The sequence below is a fragment of the Oryx dammah genome, unplaced genomic scaffold, assembly GCF_014754425.2.
Source record: "Oryx dammah isolate SB20612 unplaced genomic scaffold, SCBI_Odam_1.1 HiC_scaffold_2, whole genome shotgun sequence".
In the NCBI taxonomy this organism is placed as follows: Eukaryota; Metazoa; Chordata; class Mammalia; order Artiodactyla; family Bovidae; genus Oryx; species Oryx dammah.
The window spans coordinates 27,167,947-27,185,365 of record NW_024070186.1 but is presented as its reverse complement, the minus strand read 5'-3'; positions in this window follow the sequence as shown (position 1 = coordinate 27,185,365).

Genomic DNA, 17,419 nt, shown 5'->3' with positions numbered 1-17,419 from the left:
TGGTGAAGGACAGTGAAGCTTGGTGTGCTGCAGTGCTTGGAGTCACAAAGAGTCACTCACAACTGAGTGACTGAACAGCAACAAAAATGTAAGACAAATCTTCCAAGGCCAAAAATTATGACATATCTGAAACCCAGGCAGGAAAGTAGATGCTAAAACAAGAAGGTACACAGGGGACACCTATCATTTATGATGACCTAGAGCTTTGGTTTTAATGGCCAATTAATGAGGGAGAGAAAAGAAAAGTCAGTGGTTACAAAGCCCTGAAAAAAAAAATCCCAGGCTTCAAAAAAAAAATACCCCCAGTAGGTAATCTAACAAGCAAAAGGGGAAAAAAAAACCCACTTCATAATACAAAAGGAGACGGGACATAAATGTATCTGTCTAAATCTTGGATCAAGGTAAAATGAAACAGAACAGCAGGTAGCAGAAGCTGACAGTTTATTACTAGTTGAAGATATTCTCTGGTAGATGGTTAACCTGGCAAATGTAAAACTAATTTTCTCAGAGAATATACCTTATACTCATGGCTAAATATATTCTCAGAGATGACCTTCCAGTGATTCTAAACTCATAATCCAAAATCAAATTATTAATGAAATAAACTACCATAAGTAAGAAAAAAATGAGAAATAATCCAAAACAAAGAAAAGGAAAACCAGTTTCTCAAATGACTGAGATTGATGAATTATCATATATAAAATACGTTAAATAAAATTGGTATGTTTTGATGACACAAAGGAGAGCAACATAAGTGTAGCTAAGACAAAATATCAAAGATATGGCAACTCTAAAAGGAAACTAAAGAAAATTCAGTTCAGTTCAGTTCAGTCACTCAGTTGTGTCTGACTCTGCGACCCCATGAACCACTGCATGCCAGGCCTCCCTGTCCATCACCAACTCCTGGAGTCCACCCAAACCCATGTCCATTGAGTCGGTGATGCCATACAACCATCTCATCCTCTGTGGTCCCCTTCTTCTCCTGCCTTCAATCCTTCCCAGGAAGGATTTTCCAGTGAGTCAGCTCTTCGCATCAGGTGGCCAAAGTATTGGAGTTTCAGCTTCAACACCATTTCTTCCAAAGAACACCCAGGACTGATCTTTAGGATGGACTAGTTGGATCTCCTTGCAGTCCAAGGGACTCTCAAGAGTCTTCTCCAACACCACAGTTCAAAAGCATCAATTCTTCAGCACTCATTCTTTATAGTCCAACTCTCACATCCATACGTGACCACAGGAAAAACCATAGCCTTGACTAGACGGACCTTTGTTGGCAAAGTAATATCTCTGCTTTTTAATATGCCGTCTAGGTTGGTCATAACTTTCCTTCCAAGGAGTAAGCGTCTTTTAATTTCATGGCTGCAATCACCATCTGCAGTGATTTTGGAGCCCAGAAAAATAAAGTCAGCCACTGTTTCCACTGTTTCCTCATCTATTTCCCACGAAGTGATGGGACCGGATGCCATGATCTTCGTTTTCTGAATGTTGAGCTTTAAGCCAACTTTGTCACTCTCCTCTTTCACTTTCATCAAGAGGCTCTTTAGTTCTTCTTCACTTTCTGCCATAAGGTTGGTGTCATCTGCATATCTGAGGTTATTGATATTTCTTCCAGCAATCTTGATTCCAGCTTGTGCTTCCTCCAGTCCAGTGTTTCTCATGATGTACTCTGCATATAAGTTAAATAAATACAGTGACAATATGCACCCTTGACGTACTCCTTTTCCTATTTGGAACCAGTCTGTTGTTCCATGTCCAGTTCTAACTGTTGCTGCAGGTCAGATGGTCTGGTATTCCCATCTCTTTTCTAGGGATTAAATATGTAAACATGGAAGTGAGAAATACAATGAATGGGTTAAACAATTTTAGACAGAATTGAAAATGCAAACACTAAACTAGATAAATCATCCATAAAGCTTTTGCACAGTAAAGGAAAGCATACACAAAATGAAAAGACAACCCACAGAGTAGGAGAAAATATTTTCAAACAAAGTGATTAACAAGGGGTTAATCTCCAAAATACAAATAGCTCATGCAGCTCATTTCTAAAAAATAAACAATCCAATCAAAAAATGGGCATAAGACCTAAGCAGATATTTCTCCAAAGAAAAAATAACATAGCCAAAAAGCAAATGAAAAAATTCTCACTATCACTAATTATTAGATAAATGCAAATCAAAACTACAATGAGGTATCACTTCATATGGGTCAGAATGATTATCATTCAAAAGTCTACAAATAATAAAAGCTGGAGAGGGTGTAGAGAAAGGGGAACTCTCCTCTGGTTGGAGAGAATGTAAATTAGTACTGCCACTATGGAGAGCAGTATGGGGGTTCCTTAAAAAAATAAAAATAGAACTACCAAATGATCCAGCAATCCCACTCCTAGGCATATATCTGGAGAAAACTAATTCAAAAAGATACATGCCCCCCAATGTTCATTGCAGCACTATTTACAAAAGCCAAGACATTGGAGGCAACCTAAATATTCATTAACTGAGGAACAAAGATGTGGTACACATACACAGTGTAATGAAAGTGAATAGTGTTAGTCACCCAGTTGTGTCCAGCTCTGTAGATTTTCAAATGATGGTCATCCTGACCCATGTGAGGTGATACCTCATTGTAGTTTTGATTTGCATTTCTCTAATAATTATAGTGTGATTTGAGCATCTTTTCATTTACTTTTTGGCTTATTTTTTTATTTGGTTTATTTTTTCTTTGGAGAAATATCTGTTTAGGTCTTATGCCCATTTTTTGATTGGGTTGTTTGTTTTTTGGTATTGAGCTGCATGAGCTATTTGTATTTTGGAGATTAATCCCTTGTTAATCACATGTAGCCTGCCAGGTCCCTCTGTCCATGGGATTTTCCACACAAGAATACTGGGGTTGGGTAGCCATTCCCTTCTCCAGGGAATCTTCCTGACCCAGGGATTGAATCCAGGTCTCCCACATTGTAGGCAGATTCTTTACAGTCTGAGCCACAAAGGAAGTCAGTAAAGTAACAATGGAATATTACTCAGCCATCTAAAAATGAAATAATGTCATTTGCAGCAACATGGATGACCTAGAGATTACCATACTAAGTGAAGTAAATCAGATAAAGACAGATATCATATGATGTCACTTAAATGTGGAATCTAAAAAGAAGATACAAATGAACTTATTTGCAAAGCAGAAACAGACACACAACATGTTTAGAAAACAAATTTATGGTTAACAAACAGAAAGGGGGAAGAAAGAAATTAGGAGTTTGGGATTAACATATACACATTACTATGTATAAAATAGATATTCAGCAAGGCCCACTGTATAACACAGGGAGCTCTACTCAATATTCTCCAATAATCTATATGGGAAAAGAATCTGAAAAAGAATAGATATAGGCATATGTATGATTGAAGCATTTTCCTGTACACTGCAAAATAATACAACATTGTAAATCACCTATACCCCAATATAAATTTTTTTTTAATTTTTAAAAGAAAATGGAAACATTGAGATAGAGAAATCATCCATAAAGGTAAGAAAGTCAAAAAACATATAAAATATGAAAGACTAAGAGACATTATCAGAGAGGGAGCAGTTCTACTATATGACTGTTGGAGATAGGGGGAACACTGAAAGAACAGAAACCCCCATTATTCACAGAGGTAATGAATGAGAAGTTCTCCAGATGTGATAGAAAAAATTTAGTCACTCATCATTCATTCAACAAACATGTATTAAGTGCTTATTATGTATCAGGCACCTTCCAAACTCCAGGCGTTCAGTCAAGAACAAATAGTTAAAAAATCACTGCATTCATGGAGTACAGTAATTTATACAAGAAATAATGGTACCTTACATCAAAGTAAAGCAAGATATGAAGTGGCACATAGTTGGATACATTCTGAAGACAGAAAACAGGATTTCTTCATGTAACAAATAAGAGAGATTCTATCATAACCTGAGGGTTTGGGATGTGGGGGGAAAAATGGAATTGTTACTTTCTGAAATTGGAAAGACGCTGAGGATAGTATCTATAGAAAAAATATGTTCAATTTTGGACATATGTCCTTTGAAGTGCCTGTTACATATTCCATAGAGATATTTACTAGGAAGTGAGCTATGGGTGTCTAGTTGGTGGAGGAGCGGTACAGGATAGAGATACATCAGTGTTTTGGAAGAACTGCCTATGTGCATTTTGAAATCACCAAAAATTGTGACTCCTTAAAAATTTAAGGAGTGAGGGAGAGGAATCCTAGAGTTTGAAACTAAGCCAGATTAGAGAGTGGTTATAACTCTGATGATGTGCAATTCAGGAAGAATGGAGAAATGATTGGAAGACATCAATGAAGAGCAAGAACATACACTATATCTCCAGCTAGGATACTAGGCGTGTGTGCGGAGAAAAAGCCTCCACTTGTGAAGACTCCAGGGAAAAATGAGGTACTCAGAAGAAACAGGTTTCAGTTATAATAGAAAGGTAAAGGGAATATCAGGGAAGTTGAAGATCTTTTTAGTTTTGTGGTTGAGTATGACTTCCAGAGGGGCTTCCCAGGTGGCGTAAGCAGTAGATTCTGCTGCCAGCGCAGGAGATGCAAGAGACACAAGTTCGATCCCTGGGTCGGGAAGATCCCATGGAGGAGGAAATGGCAGCCCACTCCAGTATTCTTGCCTGGAAAATTCCATGGACAGACGGACCTGGTGGGCTACAGTCCATGTGGCCACAAAGAGTCAGACACAACTGAGCACAACATCAGTTCCAGAAGGAGAAGGATATGAGGTAGTGAGAAAAGGCCATGTCCTGAGTATCTGAAGATTTTTAATCTGAGATATTAGGGATGAACAGCTGCCTACAATTAACAGGAGTAAAAGGCATGCTGAGAAGATTCTTCATGACTTTAGCATGGAAGAAAGGGAAAAGAAGCCTATTTGTGAGAATATACATAGTTCTGGAACACAGTCCAGTGTCCTCATTCAGGAAGCACAATAACTTTCAAGATTGATAAATTGTTAAATAATACACATTTACACAGAGTATTGTAACCCCACAAAATACCAATCCAAAAACAGTATTTTTTATAGGCAGAAAGCAAAGACGACTACAATAAAAAAACAATCAGACAACCAACGTCTTAGAAACAGCAATGGGAGGCAGTTAATGGTGGAGTAATAGCAGTATTGCTAGAAAACAAGTGTTTTGACCTGGAATTCTTTGCTTAATAAACCCATTTTTTCAAAAATGATCATAAACAAATATTTTATCTTACCAAAACCTTATTATGAAAATACACTAATGTAATTAGTATTATATTATTATGTATTAAATGTCTTGCTTCAAACAATATATTAAAAGTATTATGTGAAATTCCTTCTGGTGAGACAATTAAATCAATGTAACAAAAGAAATCAAAAACATATCCACACATAAACAAAGAAGTATGTAACCCAGGAAACGATTCACTTCAAAGAAAAGAACATTTTCTGGGGTCCACACTGCACAGTTTATAAGCTCTTAGTTTCCTAACCAGGAATCAGACCCATGTCCCCTGCAATGGAAACATGGAGTCTTTTTTTTTAATTGGAGGATAATTACTTTACAATATTGTTATGGCTTTTGCCATATATCAACATAAATTGGCCATAGATATGCCTTCTTGACTCCCCTCCCTCTTGACTCCCCTCCCACCTCCTTCCCCACCTCATCCCTCTAGGTTGTCACAGAGCACCAGATTTGAGCTCCCTGTATCATATATCAAACTACCACTGGCTATCTATTTCATGTATGGTAATGTATATGGGAAACAGAGTCTTACTGCTGGACCACCAGGCAAATCTCAGAAAAGAACCTTTCAATAAAAGCACCAGGCTGACGTGTTTTACACAATGAGGAAAAAACTGAAATTGAATCACTGTCCTATCCATAGAGAACAATCTTTTCCAAATCTGGATTAGGATAAAGAGCTTAAATTTTGGAAAGTAAAGATTTAAATACTTTGAAGATACAAAAATTATCTTGGAATAGAGAGTATTTCCTAAACAATACAAAAAATTTACAAAGCACAAAGAACAAAACAAATACATCTGAAACCATATTAAAGTTAAGAAAATCTGTTTATCAAAGGCACTAAAAAGAATGTGAATACAAACAAGCCACAAAATGGGAAAAGATTATATCAACACACATAAATAAAAAAAGAATCCCCCACTCAAAAAAAGTCCCAAAACTCAGTAACATCCAAAAAATGGGCAAAAGACATAAACACATAGTACACAGACGTTACATGATAGACCAATATATATATGAAAACATGATCAAGCTTGTAAGAAATCAGAGAAAATGAAAGTGAGAGCTGCTGAGTCTTGTCCAATTCTTTGCAATCCCATTGACTGTAGCCAACCAGGCTCTTCTGTCCATGGAATTCTCCAGGCAAGAATACTAGAGTGGGTAGCCATTGCCCTCTCCAGAGAATCTTCCTGACCCAGGGATCAAACCCAGGTCTCCTGCATTGCAGGCACAGAAGGGGGAAAAATGGAAGCAGTGAGAGATTTTCTCTTCTTGGGCTCTAAAATCACTGCAGATGGTGACTGAAGCCATAAAATTAGCTTGCTTTTTGGAAGGAAATCTATGGCAAACCTAGATAACATATTAAAAAGCAAAGACATCACTTTGCCAGCAAAGGTCTGTATAGTCAAAGCTATGGTATTTTCAGTAGTCATGGACAGATGTGAGAGTTGAACAATAGGGAACACTGAGCACTGAAAAATCGATGCTTCAAAATTGTTGTGCTAGAGAAGATTCTTGAGAGTTCCTTGGACTGCAAGGAAATCAAACCAGTCCATCCTAAAGGAAATCAACCCTGAATATTCAGTGGAAGGACTGATGCTGAAGTTGAAGCTCCAATACTTTGTTCCCCTGATGTGAAGAGCTGACTCATTAGAAAAGACCCAGATGCTGGGAAAGATTGAAGGCAAAAGGAGAATAGGGTGGCAGAGGATGAAATGGTTGGATTGCATCACTGACTCAATGGGCATGAGTTTGAGCAACTCTGGGAGACAGTGAGTGAGAGGGAGGATGGGTGTGCTGCAGTCCATGGGGTCACAAAGAGTCAAACACAACATAGCAACTGAACAATAACACAAAGGGAAAGAATCTGAAAAGGAATATACACAAACACACATATAACTGAGTCACTATCCTATACAACTGAAACACAATATTGTAAATCAACTATAATTCAATTTAAAAAACATGAGATATACACACACACACATATATATGGAATATCATTCAGTCATTTAAGAAAAGAAAGAAATTCTTCCATTTGTGACATGAATGGATTTTGAGGACATTATGATAATTGAAATAAGTCAGATAAAGACAAATATTATATAAGTGTACTTGTATGCTTAATATAAGAAAAAAAATAGTAACCCAGATACACAGAGAAGGTTGGTGATTGCCAGGGGTAGGCAAGCAGGGAAGGGTTTTTTGGAAAGAGATATCCAAAGGTACAAATTGCTGTTGTGGTTGTTGTTCAGTCACTCAGTCATTTCTGACTCTTTCTGACCCCATGGACTGCAGCACACCAGTCTTCCCGGTCCTTCACCACCTCCCAGAGTTTGCTCAAACTCATGTCCATTGACTAGGTGATGCCATCCAACCATCTCATCCTCTATCATCCCCTTCTCCTCCTTCCTTCAATCTTTCCCAGCATCAGGGTCTTTTCCAGTGAGTTGGCTCTTCACATCAGGTGGCCAAAGTATTGCACCTTCAGCTTCAGCATCATTCCCTCCAATGAATATTCAAGATTCATTTCTTTTAGGATTGACTGGTTTGATCTTCTTGCTGTCCAAGGGACTCTCAAGAGTCTTCTCCAACACCACAGTTCAAAAGTATCAGTTCTTCAGCACTCAGCCTTCTTTATGATCCAACTCTCACATCTGTACATGACTACTGGAAAAACCATAGCTTTGTCTATATGGACCTTTGTTGGCAAGGTAACGTCTGCTTTAATATGCTGCTTAGGTTTGTCATAGCTTTTCTTCTAAGGAGCAAGTGTCTTTTAATTTCATGGCTTCAGTCACCATCTGTAGTGATTTTGCAGACCAAGAAAAGAAAGTCTGTCACTGTTTCCATTGTTTCCCCATCTATTTGTTATGAAGTGATGGGACCAGATGCCATAATCTTAGTTTTTTTAATGTTGAGTTTTAAGCATGAGGAAGCTTCCACAAGCCTCTTATCTTCATCAGTCACAGGGCAGACAGAATGAAAACCACAATCAGAGAAAACTAACCAAACTGATCACATGGATCACAGCCTTGTCCAACTCAATGAAACTATGAGCCATGCTATGTAGGGCCACCCCAAATGGATGGGTCATGGTGGAGAGTTCTGACAAAACATGGTCCATTGGAGAAGGGAACGGCAAACCACTTCAGCATTCTTACCTTGAAAACTGCATGAACAGTGTAAAAAGGCAAAAAATGTGACACTGAAAGATGAACTCCCCAGATCGGTAGGTGCCCAATATGCTACTGGAGAAGAGTGAATAAATAGCTCCAGGAGAAATGAAGAGGCAGAGCCAAAGCGGAAGAAATGCCCAGTTGTGGATGTGTCTGGTGGTGAAAGTAAAGTCTGATGCTGTAAAGAGTGATATTGCACAGGAACTTGGAATGTTAGGTCCATGAACCGAGGTCAATTGGAAGTGGTCAAACAGGAGATGGCAAGAGAGAACATCGACATTTTAGGAATCAGGGAACTAAAACTGATGGGAAATGGGAGAATTTAATTCAGATGACCATTACATCTACTACTGTGGGCAAGAATCCCTTAGAAGAAATGGAATAGCCCTCATAGTCAATAAAAGAGACAGAATTGCACTTGGATGCAATCTCAAAAATGACAGAATGATCATTTCCAAGGCAAACCATTCAATATCACAGCAATCCAAGTCTATGCCCCAACCACTAATGCCGAAGAAACTGAAACTGAATGGTTCTATGAAGACCTACAAGACCTTCTAGAACTAACACCAAAAAAGGTGTCCTTTTCATCATAGGGGACTGGAATGCAAAAGTAGGAAGTCAAGAGATACCTGGAGTAACAGGCAAGTTTGGCCTTGGAGTACAAAATGAAGCAGGGCGAAGGCTAACAGAGTTTTGCCAAGAGAACGCACTGGTCATAGAAAACACCCTCTTCCCACAACACAAGATAAGACTCTACACAGGGACATCACCATGGACTCTAAACATGGACAATGCTGAAATCAGATTGATTATATTCTTTGCCCAAAGATGGAGAAGCTCTATACAGTCAGCAAAAACAAGACCAGGAGCTGACTGTGGCTCAGATCATGAACTCCTTATTGCCAAATTCAGACTTACATTGAAGAAAGTAGGGAAATCCCCCAGGCCATTCAGGTAGGACCTAAATCAAATCCCTTATGATCATACAGAGGAAGTGATAAATAGATTCAAGGCATTAGATCTGATAGACAGAGTGCCAGAAGAACTATGGACGGAGGTTCACACACTGTATAGGAGGCAGTGATCAAAACCATCCCCAAGAAAAAGAAATGCAGAAAGGCAAAATGGTTGTCTGAGGAGGCCTGACAAATAGCTGAGAAAAGAAGAGAAGCAAAAGGCAAAGAAGAAAAGGAAAAATATACCCATCTGAATGCAGATTTCCAAAGAATAGCAAGGAAAGATAAGAAAGCCTTCCGAAATGAACAAATTTCTAATTATACAATAAGTAAGTCCTGGGGATGTGGTGTAAAGCATGATGACTATAGCTAAAAATACTGTAGTATATATTTGAAAGTTGCTAAGAAGTAACTCAAAAGGTCTCAGCACAAGAAAAAAAAGTGTAACTCTGTGTAGTGACAGATGTTAATTAGACTTATTGTAATAATCATTTTGCAGTATATACATATATTGAATAATAATGTTGCACACATACACAGAAAAAGATACAAAAATGAACAAATAAAGTATTTGTTTTATTTTTAGTTTTTTCTTCCAGTTTTATTGATATATAATGACACAGCACTGTACAAATTTAAGGCATACAGCGTAATGGTTTGACTTACATACATCAGGAAATGACTGCCACAATAAGTCTGGTGAACATCTATCATCTTACACACAAAATTATAGAAAAAGACAAAACAGTTTTTGTTGTGGTAAGAATTCTTAAAATTTCCTCTTTTAACAACTTTTGTATATAGCAACATAATTGCATTAACCATGCTGTACATTATATTTCTAGTACTGATTTGTCTTATAACTGAAAGTTTGTCCTTTTGACCACCTTCATCCAAATACGCTTGCCTGCACCCCTACTTCTGAAATGAAAAGTGAAAGTGTTAGTTGCTCAGTGGTATACAACTCTTTGCGACTCCATGGACTGTCACCCACCAGGCTCCTCTGTCCAAGGGACCTCCCAGGCAAGAATACTGGAGTGAGTAGCCATTCTCTTCTCCAGGACATCTTCCCCACCCAGTGATCAAACCTGGGTCTCCTGCACTTCAGGCAGATTCGTTACTATCTGAGCGTACTTCTGATAACCACAAATCTGATCTCTTTTTCTATGAGTTTGTTTCCTTTGGAAGTGTTGCTGACCTATAACACTATGTTAGTTCCTGGTGCACATCATAGTGACTGAATATTTATATACATTTCAAAAATGATGACCATGATAAATCTAGTTACCATCTATCACCATACAAAGATATTACATTATTAATGACTATATTCCCCACACTGTACATTTCACCTATGTTATATTTATTTAACTGGAAGTTTGTACCTCTTAATTTCCCTTACCTGTTTCACTCATCTCTCCATGCTCCTCCCCTCTAACAACCACTTCTTTGATCTCTGTATGACTCTGTTCTGTTATTTTGTTTGATTTTTTAGATTCTACATATAAGTGAAATCATACAATATTTGTATCTTTTTTGTCTTATTTCACTTAGTAAAATATCTTCTAGGTCTATCCATGTTGTAGCAAATGACAAGATTTACTTCTTTTTGTGGCTGAGTAATTTTTCAATGAAGGACAGAAATGGTATGGACCTAACAGAAGCAGAAGATATTAAGAAGAGGTGGCAAGAATACACAGAAGAACTATACAAAAAAGATCTTTATGACCCAGATAATCACGATGCTGTGATCACTCACCTAGAGCCAGACATCCTGGAATGCAAAGTCAAGTGGGCCTTAGGAAGCATCACTACAAACAAAGCTAGTAGAATTGATGGAATTTGAGTTGAACTATTTCAAATCCTAAAAGATGATGCTGTGAAAGTGCTGCACTCAATATGCCAGCAAATTTGAAAAACTCAGCAGTGGCTACAGGACTGGAAAAGGTCAGTTTTCATTCCAATTCCAAAGAAAGGCAATGCCAAAGAATGTTCAAACTACTGCACAATTGCACTCATCTCACATACTAGCAAAGTAATGCTCAAAATTCTCCAAGCCAGGCTTCAACAGTACATGAACCACAAACTTCCAGATGTTCAAGATGAATTTAGAAAAGGCAGAGGAACCAGAGATCAAATGGCCAATATCCGCTGGATCATCAAAAAAGCAAGAGAGTTCCAGAAAAACATCGACTTCTGCTTTATTGACTATGCTAAAGCCTTTGACTGTGTGGAACACACCAAACTGTGGAAAATTCTTAAAGAGATAGGAACACCAGATCACCTGACTTGCCTCCTGAGAAATCTGTATGCAGGTCAAAAAGCAACAGTTAGAACTGGTCATGGAACAACAGACTGGTTCCAAATAGGGAAAGGAGTACGTCAAGGCTGTATATTGTCACCCTGTTTATTTAACTTATATGCAGAGTACATCATGAGAAATGCTGGGCTGGAGGAAGCACAAGCTGAAATCAAGATTGCCGGGAGAAATATCAATCACCTCAGATATGCAGATGACACCACCCTTATGGCAGAAAGTGAAGAAGAACTAAAGAGCCTCTTGATGAAAGTGAAAGAGGAGAGTGAAAAAGTTGGCTTAAAGCTCAACATTCAGAAAACGAAGATCATGGCATCTGGTCCCATCACTTCATGGGAAATAGATGGGGAAACAGTGGAAACAGTGTCAGACTTTATTTTCTTGGGCTCCAAAATCACCACAGATGGTGACTAAAGCCATGAAATTAAAAGACGCTTGCTCCTTGGAAGAAAAGTTATGACCAACCTTGACAGGATATTAAAAAGCAGAGACATTACTTTGCCAATGAATGTCTGTCTAGTCAAGGCTATGGTTTTTCCAGTAGTCATTGTATGGATGTTAGAGTTGGACTATAAAGAAAGCTGAGCGCAGAAGAATTGATGCTTTTGAACCATGTGTTGGAGAAGACTCTTGAGAGTCCCTTGGACTGCAAGGAGATTCAACCAGTCCATGCTAAAGGAAATCAGTCCTGAATATTCATTGGAAGGGCTGATACTGAAGCTGAAATTCCAATACTTTGGCCACCTGATGTGAAAAACTGACTCATTTGAAAAGACCCTGATGCTGGGAAGGATTGAAGGCAGGAGGAGATGACAGAGGATGAGATGGTTGGATGGCATCACCGACTCAATAGATATGAGTTTGAGTAAACACCAGAAATTGGTGATGGACAGGGAGGCCTGGCGTGCTGCAGTCCATGGGGTCACAAAGAGTCAGACATGACTGAGGGACTGAACTGATTATATCTATATATATATATATATATATATATATGCATACATGTATACACACACATACACACAAATCTTCTTTATCCATTCATCTACTGATGGACGCTTAGGTTGCTTCCATATCTTGGCTATTGTGAACAATGCTTCAATGAACATACGGGTGTATATATCTTTTCAAACTAGTGTTTTTATTTACTTTGGGAGAAAAAACAGAAGTGAAATTGCTGGATCATATGATAGTTTCACTTTTAATTTTTTCAGGAACTACCATACTGTTTTCCATAGTAGCTGCACCGATGTTTATTCCCAGCGACAGTGCATGAAGATTCCCTTCACTCCACATTCTTACCATTGATCCACGTGTCTGTTCTTATGCCAGTACCACATTGTTTCAACTACTGTTGCCTTGTAGTATAGTTTGAAATCAGGGTGTGTGATACTTACTTTTTCTTTTTCAAGACTGTGTTGGCTTTTCAGGGTCATTTCTGTTTCCATACAAATTTTAGATTTATTTGTTCTGGTTCTGTGCAAATTGCCATGGGTAGGATACTAAGGATTGCATTAAGTCTGTAGATTGCCTTGGCTACATGGACATTTTAACAACATTAATTCTTCTAATCCATGACATTATATCTTTCCATTTCTGTCACCTTCACTTTCTTTCTTTGACTGTCTTTTCTTTCAGTGTCTTATAGTCTTCCAAGTACAGGTCTTTCACCTCCTTGATTAGATTTATGTTTAAACAGCTTTTGATGCAACTGTAAATGGGATACTTTTCTTAATTTATCTTTCTGATAATTCACTGTTAATGTATAGAAATGCAACAGACATCTTTTAAAATTTATTTTATTGAAGTATAGCTTATTCACAATGCTATGTTAATTTCTGCGTGTAACACAGTTCAGCAAATTCAGTTTTATATATATATATAACTGGAAAACAGTATGGTAGTTCCCAAAAAAATTAAAAATGAAATTATCATACATCTGGCAATTTCACTTCTGGCTTTTTTCCCCAAAGTAAAGATATACATACATACATACATACATACATACATACATATATATATATATATATATATATACACATCTATAAGTGTGTATATGTATCTATATATACATATATAGAAAGAGATATATGTAGGTCAGGAAGCAACAGTTAGAACCGGACATGGAACAACAGACTGGTTCCAAATAGGAAAAGGAGTACGTCAAGGCTGTATATTGTCACCCTGCTTATTTAACTTATATGCAGAGCACATCATGAGAAACGCTGAGTTGGAAGAAGCACAAGCTGGAATCAAGATTGCCGGGAGAAATATCAATCACCTCAGATATGCAGATGACACCACCCTTATGGCAGAAAGTGAAGAGGAACTAAAAAGCCTCTTGATGAAAGTGAAAGAGGAGAGCAAAAAAGTTGGCTTAAAGCTCAACATTCAGAAAACGAAGATCATGGCATCTGGTCCCATCACTTAATGGGAAATAGATGGGGAAACAGTGGAAACAGTGGCTGACTTTATTTTGGGGGCTCCAAAATCACTGCAGATGGTGACTGCAGCCATGAAATTCAAAGACGCTTACTCCTTGGAAGAAAAGTTATGACCAACCTAGATAGCATATTCAAAAGCAGAGACATTACTTTGCCAACTATGGTCCATCTAGTCAAGGCTATGGTTTTTCCAGTGGTCATGTATGGATGTGAGAGTTGGACTGTGAAGAAGGCTGAGCGCCGAAGAATTGATGCTTTTGAACTGTGGTGTTGGAGAAGACTCTTGAGAGTCCCTTGGACTGCAAGGAGATCCAACCAGTCCATTCTGAAGGAGATCAACCCTGGGATTTCTTTGGAAGGAATGATGCTGAAGCTGAAACTCCAGTACTTTGGCCACCTCATTAGAAGTGTTGACTCATTGGAAAAGACTGATGCTGGGAGGGATTGGGGGCAGGAGGAGAAGGGGACGACAGAGGATGAGATGGCTGGATGGCATCACTGACTCGATGGATGTGAGTCTGAGTGAACTCCGGGAGTTGGCGATGGACAGGGAGGCCTGGCGTGCTGCGATTCATGGGGTCGCAAAGAGTCAGACACGACTGAGAGACTGAACTGAACTGAACTGAACTGAATCACTGTGCTGTGATTATATACATATATGCTTTATATGTGTGTGTATATATAATTGAATCATTGTTTATACATATATAAATATATCATTATTATGTTTATATCACATATAAATATATATTCACATCTATATACAAGTAATCATATATATGGGCTTTCATGGTGACTCAGCAGTAAAGAATCCCCCACAATGCAGTAGCTTCAGGAGATATGGATTTGATCCCTGGGTGGGGAAGATTCCCTGGAGCGGGGCATGGGAACCCAATTTAGTATTCTTGCCTGGAGAATCACATGGACAGAGTAACTTGGCAGGCTATAATCCATAGGGCCGCAAAGAGTCGGACATGACTGAAGAAACTTAGCACACACATACAATCATACATATATTTCTATTTTTATATATTCATATATATGTACATTCTTTAGGTGATGGTGTCATTGTTCAGTCGCTCAGTTACGTCTGACTCTTTGCGACCCCATGTGATATAGCACGCCAGGCTTTCCTGTCCTTCACCATCTCCCAGAGCTTGCTCAAACTCATGTCCATTGAGTCAGTGATGTCATTCAACCATCTCATCCTCTGTTGTCCCCTTCTTCTCCTGCCTTCAACCTTTTCAGCATCAGAGTCTTTTCTAAGGAGTTCGCTCTTTGCATCAGGTGGCCAAAGTACTGGAGCTTTAGCTTCAGCATCAGTCCTTCCAATGAATATTCAGGACTGATTTCCTTTAGGATGGACTGGTTGGATCTCTTTGCAGTCCAAGGGACTCTCAAGAGTCTTCTCCAACACCACAGTTCAAAAGCATCAATTCTTTGGCGCTCAGCCTTCTTTATGGTCCAACTCTCACATCCATACATGACTACTGGAAAAACCATAGCTTTGACTAGACAGACTTTTGTTGGCAAAGTAATGTCTCTGCTTTTTAAGACACTGTCTAGGTTGGTCATAGCTTTTCTTCCAAGGAGCAAGCGTCTTTTAATTTCATGGCTTTAGTCACCATCTGCAGTGATTTTGGAGCCCAAAAAAATAAAGTCTGTCACTGTTTCCATTGTTTTCCCAGCTGTTTGCCGTGAAGTAATAGAACCAAATGCCATGATCTTTGTTTTTTGAAGGTTGAGTTTTAAACCAGCTTTTCAACTCTTTTCTTTCACCTTCATCAAGAGGCTCTTTAGTTCCTCTTTGCCTTCTGCCATAAGGGTGGTGTCATCTGCATACCTGAGGTTGTTAATATTTCTCTCTGCAATCTTGATTCTGGCTTGTGCTTCATCAAGCCTGGCATTTCGTAGGATGTACTCTGCATATAAGTTAAATAAGCAGGGTGACAATATACAGCTTTGACAAACTCTTTTCCTCATTTGGAACCAGTCCATTGTTCCATGTTCAGTTCTAACTGCTGCTTCTATTGTGGGTTATTTGAGGTTTTTCTTATTCCCTGAGGTAGGTATATCACTATAAACTTCCTTATTATAAGTTTTTGTTTTTGCTATGTCCCATAGATTCTGGATTTTTGTGCTTTCATTTCATTTTTTCATTTGTCTCCAGGTAGTTTTTGGTTTCCTCTTAGAGTTTTTAATTTTAATCCAACATTTTTAACCCTTTTGGGTGGGATTTGTTTCTCTCCATGTTAAATTATAATCTAAAGATAGTTCTTTTGAAACACTCGATCATGATTTAGTTTCCTTACTCTATATACTTATGTCACATTATATATATAATTACATAACTCTCTGTATAATGTTGTAGTTTGAGGTTACCACATCTATTTGTGCTAGTTGTTGAGAAAGAGAACAGACTCTTCAAATTTGTTCTTTTTAAAAAGGATTATTTTCTGACTTGTTTCCCTTTGGCCAGAATGAGGGAGCAGTAAGGCCGATACAACTGGGCAGGGGCAGGGAATGGATACTGTAGGACAGGATAACCATGCTATGGAGAAGCTGACAATCAGGCTATAGTCGCACACACTCAGTGTTAACAATAAAGAAAGAATATTGTGCTGGATGGACAATCCTGTTGGGACTTTTAGTTCTAACGTCAGTCATAAGTACCTTGTCTCCAAAACTCTTATGTACCAAGAACCTATAGTGCTTCATTTCCACAAAGAATGCTTTCTGAGCATGACAATTACACACACACAACACTGTTAAAATAGTGTATTTTTAAGAGGACTCAATAATCCATTTTATGGCCTTCTTAAAATTAGTTTAGTTTTTAAAATCTAAGAGCATATAACAGTTAAAAAGGATTTAACTCTTTTAAATAGTTGTGCACTTTATCTTACCTACTTTTGTTTTTCTTTAAGAATAATTTGCCTCACGGAGGAAGAAATATAGGTTTTTCTGACGTAGGGAAAGGCAAGAGGATGGGAATAGAAATGCAAAGCAAGGTTTATATCTTAAAAAAAAAAATTAGCCCCACCCTCGCCCCCTGCAATGGAAGCGTGGAGTCTTAACCACTGGACTGCCAAGGAAGTCCCTCTATCTAAAAATTTTTAATTGAAAAAGTATTCTAAATGATTTTCTTATCAAGCAAATAGTCTTAGAAAAATGTGGTAAGCTTCACAAAAAGTTCATTGTTTTGTTGAGGGGTATGAGAAGGAATGGACAAGGAAATGGTAACCCACTCCAGT